This window comes from Typopeltis vanoorti, chromosome 3 (genome assembly GCF_054136105.1).
Source record: "Typopeltis vanoorti isolate ZY-2024b chromosome 3, IOZ_Tvanoo_1.0, whole genome shotgun sequence".
NCBI classification, from domain to species: domain Eukaryota; kingdom Metazoa; phylum Arthropoda; class Arachnida; order Uropygi; family Thelyphonidae; genus Typopeltis; species Typopeltis vanoorti.
In genome coordinates, this window is record NC_143551.1 from 48,646,919 (window position 1) to 48,664,804 (window position 17,886).

Sequence of the window (17,886 nt, forward strand, 5' to 3'; positions counted from 1 at the left end):
ATTGATGAGAGTGGAAGGCTTTCGAGCAAGTAACATGAGTTTGTGAAGAGTGTCATGCTTTAGTAACTTGGTTACGTTTTATAATAGAGTAGGTATTTTTATGGTAGAGTTCAGCTATAGTTCGATCTCCAATGTTGAAAGCCACTCTAGAGCCTCCTTTGCACTTCATGCTGTTTCCGCAGTGACCTGCAGGTCGGCATGTAAATGGCAAAGGGGGTAGTCACCGATGATATGTTTGACAGTCTGTAGGATATGGGTGCAGGCACAGTAAGAGCTATTTGCCATATTCCATTTATGTAGGAGGTAGCCACATATGCCCTGGTTCATCCTGATTCTGTTGATAGTTATCCATAGTCTTCTAGGAAGGATGAAGCTGGGCTGGCAGCTGCAGGGGTCTTTCACAAGAGAGCCATTCATTGACAAGTTCATAGTCCATTGTTGGTTCCACATGTTGTGAGTTGATGCCACTGGCCAGAAAAGGCTCTGGTTATGTCCCAAAATGGGTACCTTGACTTCAGTTGGGTTCTAGGGGGGATTTATAAAGGTTGAGTGGAGAAGCAATAGGGAGTTATTTGTGATTTTCTCCAGTTCTTTTAGTGAAGTCTGTCTTCTTCATATATTTGGTGGGGCTATGTTGGAAAGTACTGGTAGCCATGCCAGAGGAGTAGATTTCAAGGTCTCACCAATTCTGCACATGGTTATGTTTACTTAAATTAATATAGTTCACTTAAATTAAATTAAATTAAATTAATATAATAGGGTGACTAGTGTATTGGATGGTGGAGATGCTTATACAGTGATTTATTTGAATTTTGCTACAGCATTTGATCAAGTACCATATGATACATTACTGTTGAAATTGGGAAGAATGGGATTGGATAGTCATTTAGTAGCTTGGTTGCAAGGCTGGTTGACTAATAGGAGCCAGAGAGTTGTGTATGGTTCCTATTAGTCAACCAGCCTTGTAGGAGCCAAAGGGTTGTGTACGGAGGTGCAATGTTCCATAAAAAAGGAAGGTGACAAGTGGGGTGCCACAGGGTTCTGTTCTGGAACCAGTGCTGTTTAACTTATACATCAATGATATAGCTCAGTGTGAAAGGAGATATTCCATTGTTTGCTGATGATGCTAAATTAGCAAGAGTAATAAAGAAATTCTGATGTGTTATTGTTATTTGAATCCATTGGTGCTTTGAGCTGAAGAATGGGGATTTCATTTCAATGTTGATAAGCATAAAGTTATACACCTTGTCCAGAAAAAAATGGAATGAAGTTTACCACATTGGAGGAACTTTGCTTTTAGAAGTGGAGGAAGCAAGAGATCTGGACATCTTGGTGGATAGGGAACTGAAGTTCATGGGGACCTATCACAAGATTTTTAAGGATTACCCAAAAATTACTGCTATAATGCAAAGACTGCCAACATGTGAGGATAAGAAGGTGATAGTTCCACTCTATAAGGTGCTTAATTAGGCCTCATTGGATTTCTGTACACAGATCTGGTCACCTGGCTATATTGGTGATAGAAAAACATTGGAGAAAGTGCAGAGGCCAATAACTAAGACTGTCTCAGGACTCTGGCATATCGAGTATAAGGACAGATTGAGGGAACGCGGTCTTCAGAGCTTGGCAGATAGGAGGAGGTGGGGTGATATGATTGAGACATATAAGCTGGTGAGAGAGTAGCCTACCAAGTAGATACAAGAGAATTATTGCATAGTATAATGTGTGATGTAAGAACTAGAATTCATCCCTGGAGGATGTACAATGGTTATGTGAGTAAAGAGGTGAAAAAGAGATTTCTTATTTGGCAAGTGGTAAACAAGTGGAATGCATTGCTGGAATGGGTGCTAAGTGCCCCAAACTTTGAATATGTTCAAAGCAAAGTACAATAGTTGTTGTCATCTATGAGTATTCAACCTCCAGTGATGAGTCTTTGGGCTCCATGGAGGCTTGGAAGTAATACTAATACTTTTCATAATACCGACCTTGCTTATTATCACTATCATTTCATTTCACTTTTCTTTATTTATCATTTAACTCTTGGAATGCAATCTAGTATTGCTATCTTTTTTCTTTTTTTTTTCAAATATCTTAACTCTCAAACACCTATTTTCCATTCAATGTAGCTACCTTCTTCAGTGAAACTTTCACATTAATGACCAGTTCCCTGACTATGATGACAGTCATGCTCACTAAGTGGAAGCAGAAATGATCTGATTGAAAATCAGATTTCGTAATGTTGTTATTAAATCTATAATTCATTGCCTTTATGTGCTTTCTATCACATGATATTTACAGATAACTGTCCCTCCAAAATTCAATAAATAGTTTATATATATGAATGAACCATGAAATGCTTGATATTAGTACTATTCCCAGCTCTCTATGGAGTCACAAGATTCAATGCATGTTTCATCAACTCTCTGTAGATCACAATACATACTTACCCTTGAATGCATTCAGTGTTGTTTTGGCACACTCGTTGCCTATTCCAGCAATCATTCATTCACCATTCCTTGTACTAAAATTCTATTTTTCATTTCTATACTCACATGACCCTTATACATCCTCTAGGGATGATCTCTCATTCTTGCACTACCTACTATGTGTAGCCGTCGTAGTGCAATTCGAAGAACAGTGGAACATTGTCCCATAATGGGTCATAACCTGGGTTCAATTCTCGTCGTGATGAGAGGACTCCTTATACAGGGTTTTCAGTTGAAGGTGAGTTAGCTGATCTCATACAGTGGTAGCAGTGTTTTTTTCTCCCGGAAACTCGGATTTTTCATCATGAGTACAGACAAATCGGCCCTCAGGACATATGCAATTTACAGACAAAAAATACTGTTGTTGGTGATGATGGGTGATAGATGGTAGTAGTAGTTGGAGAATTAAGTAGTAGTAAAGAGGATGAGATGTATTTAGCAAAGTAGAGTAGTGTGCCCTCCCATGATGAGTCCTTGGACTCCCTGGAGGTGTCATGTAATAATAATAATATCCTATGTAGTATTTTCTCTATATCTATCTACAGGACTCCAGAAATACAACTGTAATCTAATAGCCAGAAAAAAGTTTGCCTGCCCAAGGTCTACTTTATATAATTATTGTAGTAATAATCACCTATAATAATAATTACAGGTGATGTTAAAAAAAGAAAAAAAAATGGTGACAAAACAAAGTAATATATTCTTTAATTCTCACCACACATTACATGTAATTATACAGAAATAGGCTTTCTCTAAAGTGCGTTTAAAATGAATGCCACAAAAGAAACTCAAAAGAATAACACAAAAGAAACTCAGTTTGTGTTTCTTTTCATGAAAACAGGAGAAAAAGATATCCTTGAAGTATGGAGTAATTACTTTAAAAAATTGCTAAATGAAACCAGCAGTGATAGCAAAGTGATAAAAAACACTGAACAGGCATACAGTCAGGAATACATATCCATACTCGAAGTGGAAAAAGCAATCAAAGGCTTGAAATGTGGAAAGGCAGCAGGAGTAGATGATATTCGACCAGAAATGTTGAAATAGGTGGTATAAAAGTCTTACAGTGGCTGCACTGCATAGTTAGAGAGCCTGGACAGAGGGACGAATTCCTGATGATTGGAGTAGAGCTCTAATAGTACCCATATATAAAAAGGGAAATAAAACTGAATGTGAGAATTACAGAGGTATTTCCCTACTAAGTGATCTTGGCAAGATCTATGCAAGTATACTTGAGAAATGGTTGAGAAGAATTGTGGAAGAAAAACTTGGATTCAGGCTGGATTCAGGCCAAATAGAGGCTCTCAGGATCAGATCTTCACATTACGATAAATAGTTGAGAAAGCATGGGAATATAACAAAGGTCTGTATTTAAGTTTTGTTGATCTGGAAAAGGCATATGACAAGGTGCCAAGAGAGAAGCTTTTGAATACGCTACAGGTTTATGGTGTCAATGGAGCATTATATCAAGCAATACTTAGTCTTTATTTGAGTTGTAAGTCTACAGTTAGAATTGAAGGAAGTACAGGAAGATGGTTTAATGTTAAATCTGGTGTGATACAAGGATGTACATTATTCCCTCTGTTATTCATTATCTATATGGATCACATTATGATGGAAAGTGGTATTAAACATGATATCAGAATTGGAGATGTTAATGTCAGCTCTTTGCTTTATGTGGACAATGTTATACTTCTAAATAAATCCGCTACAAGTTTGCAAGATTCCTCGACTAAATTGAATACTGTTGTAATAGATATGGTATGAAGGTCAACATTAAAAAAGACAAAGACAATGAAAATAGGTAGAATTGTTGAAAATGTCAACTATGTTGTGAACGGGGAACCTGTGGAACAAGTAAAACATTTCAGCTACTTATGCACGATTTTTACTGAAGATGGTAAATTAAATATGGAAATAGACAACAGAATCAACAAAGCTGGTATGGTAGGAAGTCAACTGAATAAATTCATATGGAATGAGAGAGAAATTAGTCGGAACACTAAATTAGCTGTATACAAGACAGTGTTCAAACCAGTTTTAACTTATGGATCTGAGAGCTGGGTCAGAAGTAAAACACTTGACCAAAGACTAGAAACTGCAAATATGAGAGTCCTGAGAAAGATTAGAGGCATGAACAGAAGGCATCAATGGCAGTATCATATTAAAAACTAGGATATTAGGAAAGAACTTGACATTGTCAGCATCCAGGAATGCGTTAGCAGAGCTAATCTCAGGTGGTATGGTCACTTAAACAGAACGGGCGAGGAAAGATTAGCAAAAGAAGTTTTCTCTGCCAGGTTGGCAGGAAAACGACCCAGAGGAAGACCAAGATATAAGTGGATTGATATGATACAAAGTGCCTTAGATGATAGAAATATAAGATCTGATAATGTTGGAGTCTTGACAAGTAACAGACTGATTTGGAGGAAAATTGTAGATAGGAAGTTGGTAATGATGTAAATTTTTCATGTAGTACTATCATATCCTGTACACCCCTTGAGGGTACATGGCAGGAATTTGATGATGATGACATTTTACACCCCCAAGATTTCATTTGTCTTTGGGATCTTCCTAATGTTACCATATTACATCCCAGTATCATGTTGACCAGATCTATACCAGAAATCTAGACTTGATCTGATCATCCCATTCCCTTGCCATCAATTGCCAGAAATCTTTGCATTGTGGTAGTCATTTTTGTATTTTGAGTGACCTTTATAACTTTTGCAATATGTCCCCTAACCTTCAACTCATTATCTGCCTCCTTGATCAGTTTAGCATTTATGAAGAAACTGATCATTATAAAGAATTTGATGTTAACAGGAGGAGGAAACAGCATGTAGGGATAAAGTAGGATGGTTTGGGAAATTAATGAAGGATTACTCCTTTAGATAGCACTTGTTGACTTGATTTCCAGTTGTCAGAATTTATGTGATCTTGACCCAGGAGGTGAGAAGTAGTCTGATGGGAAAAGAGAGAGAGAGAGAGAGACTGCACAGGGGGCTACAGGATTGGTTTGTTTAGCATGTTTGCCAAGGTTACTTGTTTTACATTAGTTTCTGGAAAGACCAACTTATTTTTTATATGACTCTTGCTAATTCCTTTTGGTTAAAAATCTCATAAATAATTCTAACAAATTTTTGTGGCCAACATGTACATGGTGTACAGATCTAAGGAAATAGATTGGAGAAAATGGAAAGAGAAATATAGTAATGATAAGTAATAAGTAATAAATATAGTAATAAGGAATGGAGCTTATCATTATTATATGTTGCTTGAATGATAGTTAAATATTAATAGGACAGATGAAAAGTTGACTAGAAAAATGACACAGGTGCTGCAGAAGTGAAGTTCATAGTAGGGAGGATTGATTGATTGATGGTTTATTGGTGCAAGGACAGCAAAGGTCATACTGTGCACAGCAAATGTTAGAGCATTACAGAAGGTATAGTGTGGAAGAAAGTAATTAACAATTACATGAACAATATAAGTGACTAATTAAACATTATGAAAGAATAATCTGCTGGTCTGGTTGGCCAAGTGGATAGTGTATCCGCTCTTCAGACAAAAGGCTGCGGGTTCAAATCCTGTTGTGGGCATGGATGTTTGTGATTGTCTGTGGAAATACCAATAGTGGTCGGCAGCAGATGGCATTAGTGTAGCTGCGGTCAATTGGTGATTGAATGGTGGAGACGGAGTTGTAGAGCAGGTGCCCTCCCTCGATCAGTCCTTGGACTCCCTGGAGGGGTCAAATAGTAATAATCACTTTATTGAATGGAGATGACACAGTAAAGCTGTTTAGTAACAGCATTTAGACAAAGTAAAAGTATTTAGTGCTTCCTCTGTAATCTAAAAGAGGAAGCACTAACTAGTTTTACTGTTAATTTTATGAAATAATACAGTATATGTATTATGAAATAATACAGTATACTACTATTGAAACTTACTGTTCTTCCTGGAGATGGTAAGATATGAATGCCAGAAGTGCTGGAATGAATGGGTTGCATTTGGAATATTAAATATTTGAGATGTTAGAAAGGCAGCAGGTTGAGATTTTTCCATGTTTTATGAATAAAACATGGGAAAAAGGATGCAAAATTTGAAAGCTGAGTTGGTTAAGATGAGGCAAGAGATGAAGTGGATGTGAAGTGAAATGAAGAGAAATGTAGATATGTATTGAAGAGTGAAGAAGACAAACAAATGATATCAGTATGAAAGAGGTAAAGAAAGACCTGCAAGTGGCATTGTATGGAGATTTGATTATCATAGGCATGGTAAATGAGGAGATGTTTGTTTTCCAGTAGGTAAAATGAATAGTGACTAAGGCATTCAATATGAGGAGTAATGAACAAAAGATTAGGGACAAATGACTTCACTGGAAACAAGAAGAATGTAAGATTGGATATCAGGAGGGTGTTGAGAAGGATAAAAGATAATAGTGTGATAGGAAAGGTAGTCAAGTGTGTTGCCTAGGTATGACAGTGATGAGATGAGGTGGAGAGCTAACATTATGAATGACATGTAGCAGAAATGTGTGAAGAGAAAGGAATGCAGTTTGTTAAGGTGTGGAATGAGCTTAAAGGAAGAACTGAAGTATTAGAGTGTTTGAGTGGTTTTGGTGTGAGTCTTTTAGAGAAACTGCTGCTGGAATGGAGAGTAATGAGTGCAGAGAATGAATCTGAGCAAGAAAGAAAGAAAGAAGCAATGTGAAAAAGCAGGAAAGTAGAAGGAGAGATTGAAGTGGTGTTTATGAATAAAGAAGTTGGTAGCATGAGTGTAGAGAAAGAAAACAAGTGTGCACAACAACCAGGGCAGGGAGACTCAGGGTTGACAGGGGAACACTGCATGATAAAGACATGCTCCAAGAGGATGCGAATGCATGTATGTAGACAAACATGGGAGGGAATTGCCTGGGATGTAGGAAAAACAGTTGGATTTGAAGAAGGTCCTATGATAAGTAAGAACAAAAATAAATGGTGGAAGGTATGGAGAAGTCACATCTAATAAGTGGTATCAATGAAACTTGTTATAGAGCATGTTGATTATTTTTAGTGGCATAGATGAGAACACAAACTGATAAGAAAATAATTATTTATTAACTTATTGCTGATATTTCGCTGGTATTTTATCCAGCATCTTCAGAGCACAAAAACAGTTTGTTATAGTATGCGAGACAACCATAATCCAGTATAACAGTGGGACTTTGAACAACTGTAATGTCAGCAAAATATCAGCAATAAGTTAATAAATAGTGTCTTATTAGTCTGTGTTATCATCTATACCGTTAAAAATAATCAACATGTACAACGAACACATAAGCCTTCCCGCATGTTTGTTATAGAGCAAGAATGAGCTGTTTTGTATACAAATTTTTGTATATAAATTTTGGAAGTATCAGAAACAAAGGAAACAAAATGATTCCATCGATTGAGTTTGTCCACCCAAAAATTGTTGGAATAAGTGAGACATGGTTGAATGAGGACAACATCCTGACAGGAATAGATGGAAGGATATTATGTATTTTGTGAAGGTAGAAAGGGTAAAAAGGGAGTTGAAGGACTATAGATGATAAAAAAAGAGAAGGTAGAGATGCAAGGGGAATAATGGTGGTAGTGATTTTGATGCAGTATGGCATGAGATAGAGTTGAATAGAATGAAAAACTTAGACCTAATAATGTGGAGGATATAAGCAAATTAGCTAAGTAAATAGCAGAAGAGTGATCATTATGGGTGATTTTAATTATGGCAATATAGACTGGGATGAAGAAATAACAGAAGTAAAAAAGATTAGTTTTGCAGATTTTTGAGACTACCTCAGGCAGTATGTAACAGAGGGCATGCACAGATTCAGGGTCTTGGATTTGATCATCTCATCAGAGGATGCTGCTATATATGAGGTGTCAAATTTCCCTCCATTTGGTGAGAGTGACTATGAAGTGATTACCTAGTCCTCACATGGTTCGCAACCATGTGAGGACTTCTGTGAGGAGAGTGTATATGTGAAACTACAAAGCTGGTGATTATGAGAAGCTCAGTTGACAGCTTGCAGCTGGAGCTTGGAATGCTATAGCTGCAAAGAGTTGGGCAGAAAGGAGATCAGTGCTGCTTGGATGCTATTCTTGAATAGCTCCCAAGCAGCATTGGAACATTAGAACATTTCTTTTAATAGAAGAAATGTTGTAATGTATTCATGTAATGTATTCAGGCAACCATGGTGAATTAGTTGGCAATGGTAGTAAATGTGTAGTATGAGCATCAGTTAGCTAATGAAGCCAAAAAAAAAAACAAAAAAAACTTTAGGTAGTTCTTTCAATATGTCACTAGCAAAAAAGAAAAAAAAAAGGATGATCGTGGTAGGATGGCATTGATTGGAGAGTTGCTGCAGAGGATGTTGAGATGTATAATGAGTAGTTCATAAAGGCCTTTCATCCTTGTAAATGTGACATCATGGAGAGTTTGAGAACAATGGATGATGAGGAGGAGAGACTGACTATGAGTGATGAAAAAGTATATGGGGAAATTAAGCAAACTTAATGTTAATAAGGCTATGAGAGTTGATGACATATCACTGCATATTTTGAAGGAATATGCCAGGGAGTTGACATACATTGAGTCAAAGTTCAAAGGAGTGGAAAGAAGGCTAGATTATACTGCTTAACAAAGGAGGTGACAGAATTCAAGCATCAAATTACAGGCCAGTCTGTGTTTTAGGTGTTGTGATTAAAGTGTTAGAGAGGTTGGTGAAAATTAGGATCTAGAATTGGATTGACAACAATGGTATTATCTTTGATGGACAACATGGATTTCCTAAAGGGAGATCATGTTTTAGTAATCGACTTACTTATTACAATAAGGTTATAGCAGCATTGCATGTGGGAGAGGGATATACAGTAGTATACTTAGGCTTTGCAAAGGCTTTTGATAAATCACCGCATAAGATGATAGTCAAAAAATTGAGTGGATGGGGTTGGATATTAGATTAGTACATTGAATTGGAAATTGCCTGTCTGACAGGTATCAACAAGTTGTGTATGGGGGAAAGCAATATCCCAGAAGAGGAAAGTCACTACTGGTTTGCCACAGGGACCTGATTTAGGAGCCATTTCTGTTTAATCCCCCCTCCCTCAACCTGCAAGGACGTCTATAGACATCCAGTTAAATCTAGATACGATTCTATTTCAATGTGGATGAAATTCTATTTCGAGGTGAATGAAATAAGATACTATTTCATCCACCTCGGCCAGTAGGGAGGTTAACCTGTGCGTTAATGATATTGGTCAAGATTTCAATGGGGATATACAGTTGTTCGCAGATGATGCAAAATTGGGACAAACTATGAGGAGTAAAGTAGATGTTGTGGCCTTATAAGAAGACTACTTGAGTAGACTGAGTGAATGGGAATAGGAGTGGGGATGTCAGTCCCATGTTGCAAAATAAGGCTTTAAACTTTAGAAAACAAAGATGGAATGTTGAGTTTACATTTGGTAGGGATATATTGCTACAGGTGGAGGAAATAAGAGATCATGTGGTGATAGTGGATAAGGATCTAAAATTCAGAGGACACATTGTCAAAATTTTGAGGATAACACAATGAATTCTGGCAATGATGCAGAGGACACTGACTTTTAGAAGTAAGCAGATTCTAGTCCCAATATGTAAGGTCTTTATTAGGTCACATATGGACTAACATGCAAAGATTTGGGCATCTTGTTTTCAAAGGATGAAGGGATATGGGAAATGGTTCAGAGGCGATTGACTAAGGTAGTTTCTGGTCTTTGCAATGGTGAATAAGAAGAAAGATTGAGAAGATGCAATTTACACTCTAGTGGATAAGAGAAAGAGAAGTGATATGATAGAGATGTACAAGTTGGTAAGAGGTTTTTATAGGATTAATGCTAAATAGGTTTTTCATATAATGGTGGGAAATAGGGGAGAACAAGAGGTCATCCATGGAAGCTGTATAAAGACATAGGAGGAAGTGAGAAGCAGATTTTAGCATGGAGAGTTGTAAATGATTAGAATGCTTTGCCTGAAAGTGCAGTGTCTGCAGAGAATTTGAATGTATTTAAGGTATGATTCAAAGTATGATGATGATGATGATGATCTGTGGGTATGATAAAGGAACTTCCTGTGATAAGTCTTTGACTCCACTGAGGTCTTTGGATAGTAATAATAATATCAAATAGTTATGTATGGAGAAAGAGGATGACTGATGAAATTCCACAGGAGTTTTTGAGGCGCAGTGGAAGCGTGCTAGGCCCATAACCCAGTTATTCCAATAAAGTTAATGATATTATGGATAGCTCAGGGAGAGATATTAGGATGACTGCATAAGGTGATTTAAACAACTCTGAGAGATTTATCAATCATGATGTTTATATAGAAATTCTAGGATTCCAGAGGCTAGCTGAGTAATGCCATTTAACACAGTAAGTATAAGGCTTTTCATCTTGCAATCTGGAAGAGCCTCTACAGCTCAGTTGGTATAGATGAAGCCCTTTGGTTGGAAAGACCTGGGTTCGATTCCCATCCATGATGCGAAGAACCGTTATCTGATCTCTTTCGACTACAAGTGAGTTAGCCAGTCTCATCAGAAGGTAGGGATTTTTTTTCACCCAGAAACTCTGGTTTTTTGTCCCCCCAGAACAGGCAAACTGGTCCCGTGAACACACACACACACGCACACAGATCTACAGTCATAAATACTTAACCCCCCCACACACACATGGGGGGTCCCAACTCACCCCAATAGGGACAGGGGAGAAAACTCCACACAAATAAATAAATAAATTGCAATCTGGAGATGGAATTTTGCATATTTTAGTTGCTAAACTACACTGCAGGAAGAAGAGAAGCTAAGAGGTCTTGGGGTGACAGCAGACAAGAAATTGAATTCTCAGAAGACAAAGATCCCAAAGTGGGAAGATGATGCTGAGGACTTCTTCAATTGTGCACTAGTGAGATATTACTGGTGGTGAGGTGGAGAAAAGTATATTTTCCAACTCTCTCTCTCACTTTATCTAGAGATTCCAATTTTTTGATACATTTTACCACTTTTTCAAGCATTTGGTAAAGTGATCTAATTATTACATCTTCCCTATGAAATTCTCAATAAAACTTCAGCATGTCCAAATCCAGAACACACTGAGATCATGAAGAAAGTCCATGTTAACACTTTTACTATCTGGCTATGGTGGATACAAAGCAGAGCAGAAATCCATGACTTCATATATTTGTTCTACCTATGATTTTTTTTTACTGTCTGAATACACACACTATTTAGAACACAAACCTAATTTTAATGAATTAATTACTACTGCAAATTGTTGCAAAATTATTATTATTATTATATAGGTAGTTCCATAGAGTCACAAGACTCATTGCTGGAGATCCAGACTAACCTTTTATACACACAATACCTATCATGCTTCGAAAACTCATTCACTGTCAGGGTACTCATAACTACGTATGACAGTTCATTCCACTTATTCACCACTCTCCAAGCCAAAAATCTAGTCCACATGCATACTTGTTTAGTCACACTCTTACACAGCTTCTAGGGGTGATCCCTAGTTCTCTCTCTCTCTCTATTTGTCATGTATTGAAAAATTTCTTTGCTGTTAATCATAGAGAGGCAATTTAGTAAGTTATAAATTTCTATCATGTCTCCTCTTTCCATCTATCAACTAAACTTTGCAACCCATATATCCTCAATCCATCCACACAGGGAGCATTCCATACACCTGTCATCAGGTCTGTGGAATCGCTCGATATATGTATTTTGCATGCACAATTTGTTCTTCTGAGTCTCTTCTATTAGAAGAATTAAATAAAATAAAACATACTCTATTACTTAATGGATACAGTGAGAACTTGATACGGCAAATATTTGTTAATTATCATTCCTCTTCCAGATTGCATTCTGATGTTAAAAAAGAATCAGCAAACATATGTTCAGATTCAGATGTTCCTTTAAGGAACATCTGGACAAATAGCAAGGATCCTTTGCAGATATAATTTACACCACCTCCAAACCAGCCTGGAAGTTGTCATCTTTCTTACCACCTATCAAAGATAGATTATTACCTCTATCCTTGCTTGGTGTTTATCAAATACACTGTTCTTGTCATCTTTGTTACTTTGGACAAACTGTCCATTCTGCTACTATTAGAATAGACAACATCAAGACTATATAACATGTTTGGATTCTGAAGGTTCAGACCTTGCTTCTCCTCCTATTGACACTAGACATAGAGTTCACTGGAAATTTAACCAACTTTTCCAACAATTGTGACAGTGGGCACCTCCTGCAATGAGTCTTCTGACTTCATAAGGTCTCATAACAATAATAATGTGAATAGCAAACAGTTTCACGACAGCACTATTTGATAAAATAATCTACTTGCTCATTTATTTGAACTTTTTATATCAATGGTTCCAATTGAAAAAAATATATAAATGAGAACAGCAGGGCAAAAAATGTAACAACTGTTATTGTCATGTGGGATTCCTCCAATTTTCCTTGCCCGTCCCTTAGGACCAGTTGAGCCCCTCTAACTAGGGATTTTTAAGTATGTATTTTTGACTGTAGATCTGTGTATTCACATGCCAGTTTGCCTGTTCTCAGGGACAAAAAACCTGAGTTTCCAAGTGAAAAACCCTCTATCTCCATACGAGACCAACTAACTCACCTTTAGTCGAAAGAGACCAGATAAAGGTTTCTTGAATCATGGATGGGAATTGAACCCAGGTCTTTCCAACTAAAGGGCTTCGTCTATACCACGGGTCAGGAACCTTTTTGAACCAAAGAGCCATTCCACCAAAAAAATTAATTAAAACAAAATTTTGGGAGCCGCAACTTCAATTCGATTTTTCCTGGTAACTCAAAGTTGCAGTTAGTTCAAACTTAGGTAAATTTGTTTTTAATTCAGTACTTCCAGATATTAAATACCACTTTTATGTTTGCATATAAATTTTTTATATGTTCAATAAATAAAAAACATTAAGTTTTTAATCATAAAACATGTTTAAGTAAGTATAATATTGCAAAAAAGTCAGAATTTGTATTGCAAAAAGAATTAGTCTGAACAAAAATACAATATTATGCATTTTAATAGCTATTTGATTGTATTGTTTTAATTTAAAATTCACTAATGAGACTTTTGATTTTACATTTTCTCAGCCAATTTACTTAAATCTGGATTGTATGTCGTGCACTTTAATAGTAATTCGGCTTTCAAACTTCCATCAGTCAATTTATTCCTATACTTATTTTTATTGTAATTCATTGAAGAGAAAAATTGTTCACAATTCTACGTCTGAAAAGAGTCAAAATCCCAAAAGCAAGTTGCTTGGTATTTGAATAATCAGTTGGGAAAGAATTCCAACATTTAAATATAATTTCCTGTGGTTTCTTCCATAGTTTCCTCATTTTCTTGAATTTGTGCTACCATTTCCTGAAGTTTTTGTACCCAGATGCTTTTATTCTGAATTTCCAGAAGCTCCATTTGTAGTTCTGCAATAGATATTCCGAGAAAAGCTTCAATATCTATTAATTTTAAATTGCAATTTAACGGATGTAATATAAATTTCATCATCTCCTGATGTTTTTTAAAATCCTGAAATCTGCTTGGAAATGAATCTAAAATTACAGTAATCATTTTAGAGAATATTTTGCAATCAACTTTTTCTTGATTTAAATTCAATCTATAATTTTTTAAATTTTCAAAATATATAAATTTTTCTTCAGTAACATCTTCGAAAAACACTCTTAGTCTGTTCAAATGTAAGGACTTCCTCTAGTAATTGTAAGGCTGTGTTTCCTTTCCTTTGCAACTTCAAATTTAGCTTAATAAAATGTTCTGTCATATCAAGCAAAAAACAAAAATTTTGTATCCATTCGGGATTGATTACTGAGAAGTTTCACATGATTTATGTTATAATTTTTACTGGTTAAGAAAAGTATTACTTCTTTTAAGCACTGAAAAAAACGTTTTAATGCTTTTCCTCTTGATAACCATCATACAGATGTAAATGTCACTAAATCATTATGTTGACTATGTTCCTCTAAAAATGTGTCAAAAAGTCTGTGATTCAATGCCTGAAATCAGATGAAATTGATCATTGGCACAACAACATCCATCACGCTTTTTAGTTGTGGTAATAATCCCAAAGATTTTGCAATGGAGAATAATTTAACAAATCCCTTATTTTTCGCAATCATAGAAGGCGTGCAATCAGTCGCAATGCATACTATATTATTAATATTTATATTTTTATTCTGTAAGCTTGTTAGAAGGTTATCTGAAATATCTTGACCTGTAGTGTGTCATTTAAGTATTAGCAGATCAAGAAGTTCTTCTCGAATACCGGAAGATGTGATATATTTAACCATCATGCAGCATTGTGCCATATCGGAAATATCATTTGATTCATCAACTGCAGTAGATATAAAATCGGCAGAATTAATATCCATAATTTGCATATTTGAAACTTCTGCAGAAATTGTTACAATCCGTTCCTTGACAGTTCTAGCCAAAAGAGGTAAATCTTTAATTTTTTTTTTTATGTATCTCGTCCTTATTTTTCATATCCTTAAATAGAATTTCAGAGATATTATACATGCAATTTTTTAGAAATTTCCCATCGGTAAAAAGTTTCCCACTTTTGCTATTTCAAGGGATAATGAAAAACTTGCTTCAATAGCATTCGATGAAGATTTCTTCCAAGTTGACAAATTTCTTTGCTGAAGCAATGTTTTCTTTTGTACTTCTTCAATAGCTTTTTTCTATTATCACCTTCAGGATATTTGCTACTGAAGTCTAAATGTTATCCTCGAAAATGTCGTTCGACATTACTTTTATTTTGAAGTCGTAGATGGCAAATTAAACATTGCGGATTTCCATTCACTTCTACAAATGCAAATTTCCCTATCCACATTTTATTGAATCCTCTGTTTTCTTCGATTATTATTATTTTTTTCTTGAACTCATATTAGGAGGATTTTTATCACAAATTTACCTGCAAGTAAAAACACAAATTCAACATAATAACATAATAAAAATTAATTTGTGCATAACATTACCAGACACTAAATTAAACTCCAGTTTAGTACCACAATAAATAAATTAACTAACAGAATATTTATGTTGACAATTAAAATCCGTATGTATCTAAAAACTGTGGTGTTTGACAGGACAGCTGGTGGCGCTAGTTACCTTAGGCAGGATTAACATTTAGCTGTACTTCAAATGTAACATAGTTGTCAGTTGGTCATGTCATAAAATGTCATGCATAACACACATCACATGCATAGTATCTAGCGCCATGAACAGGCCTTATCAAAAAACAATATTTAGTTGTTTATATTAATTATGTATCTTTTAATTCAATAGAGCCGCACTTTGTTCAGCCAAGGGCCGCATGCGGCTCGGGAGCTGCCAGCTCCCGATCCCTGGTCTATACTGAATGAGCTACGGAGACTCTAATGTAACAACTATGAAATGAAATTAGAAGAAATGGTAATGAAAGAGGGGGAAGGTAAAGGCTATGATGTTGTGGCTATATTAGTAGGTATCTTATTTGACCATTTCAACATAAGTTGAAACTACAAACAAGTCCTTTTAAAAATTAAACTGTTTTCACCCAAAACTGATAGTTCACATCAATCAAGCTGTTGAAGATTTTAGATTGTTATATATATATGAGGTTGGTCTGAAAAGTTCTCAACCTTGACCATAGATTGCAACACTATCAGCAAGATTTTTTTTTCTAAGTCGGTATATCTGTTGTAAGCATCCATGTGAAATTGCAAGTCATTCTATCAAGTAGTTTGTTTTATACAGCTGACTGAAGCAAAAGTGTTGTCTGTATCCCTGGAAATGGATAAAATTGAGTATCGTGAGGTTATAAAATTCTTTGTAAAAGAAGGTTTAATGCCAAAAGAAATTCATTCGAAGTTCATAAAAGTTTATGAACAACCTTCTCCTTCGTTTTCAACAACTAAGAAACAGGTGCCAAGTTTAAACTTAACCGAGTTTTATCTAACACTTTAAGATGATCCAAAAAGTGTAACAATACCAGAATCAAGTGAACGATATGGTATTGGATGACCAGCAAGTCAAAATGTGTGAAATTGCTGAAACTATAGGCATTTCAAAAGAATGTGTAGGATATATTTTGGATGAAGAATTGCAAATGAAAAAGCTTTGTGCAAAATGGGTGCCACACTTGCTCACAGAAGATCAAAAAACTCACTCGCATGAAAATCTTTAAACATTGCTTGGAACATTTTAACAAGAATAAAACTGATTTTGCGCATTGATTTATTACTATGGATGAGACTTGGATTCACCATTACACATCAGAATCCAAACAGCAGTCAAAACAGTGAACAGAAGCAGGTTGTTCAGCATCAAAGAAGACAAGGTTGGTTCCATCAGCAGAAAAGGTCATGGCATGGGTGATTTGGAATGCTAAAGGCATTTTGTTTATTAATTATCTTGAAATGGGTAAAACAATAAGTGGGGAATATTATTCCAACCTTTAACCAGACTAAATGAAAAAAATTCATGAGAAAATAACTGGTTTGCAGAAGAAAAAAATCATCTTTCATCAGGACAATACATTCTTCCCACAAAGGTTTTTTGGCAATGGGAAAATTAAGGGATCTGCACTATGTTGGACATCCACCCTATTTCCCAGATTTGGCTCCCTCTAACTTCTATCTCTTCCCAAAACTAAAACTCTTCCTCATCGGTCAGTGTTTTTCTTCGAGGGGTATTTTGCAGATCTTACTGAGAACCACTATATGGACGGGATAATGGTGCTGGAGCATTGCCGGAATAAATGTATTAGTCTTAAGGGATTTTATGTTGAAAAATAAAAATAATTTTGAAATTGTAACTTTGTTTTTTCATTGTTAGGTCGAGAACTTTTCAGACCACCCTCTTAATAACATATTTACAACAGCAGATACAGTTATTTGAACTTTTTAAAGTGTATCTAAATGATTTATTACAAATCCAGATAGTAATTTTTTGACTATGTTTGTTCGAGAACACATCCTCTCCTTTATAGCAATATCATACAGAAACAATATCTTCTCTAACATTTGAATGTCTTTTCAAGGAAAAACATTCAAATCATCCAAGTTGAATCTAGAGATCTGATTATACAAAATTGATAAGGAACCTTGATGAGGTACACTAATTGCCATCTGGTTGAATTTTAAGGGAAGTTTTTTTTTTTTTTTTTTTTTTTTTAAAGACTCCTTATTTTTCTTATGGAGTTAGCTATAGAGTTAAATGGAGTTAGCAGGGTTTTTGAAAAATATGGAACCCTGGTTTTTCATCCTGCAGTACAGGCAAACCAGTCAGAAGAAAACATGCAATCTACA

General features: G+C 35.6%; 1 protein-coding gene across 1 annotated transcript in view; it reads right to left on the reverse strand.

Annotated features, from left to right (window-relative positions):
* ninaC (STKc_myosinIII_N_like and MYSc_Myo21 domain-containing protein ninaC) overlaps positions 1–17,886 on the reverse strand; it is a 579,315-nt gene that overhangs the window by 77,966 nt on the left and 483,463 nt on the right. The window lies entirely within an intron of this gene.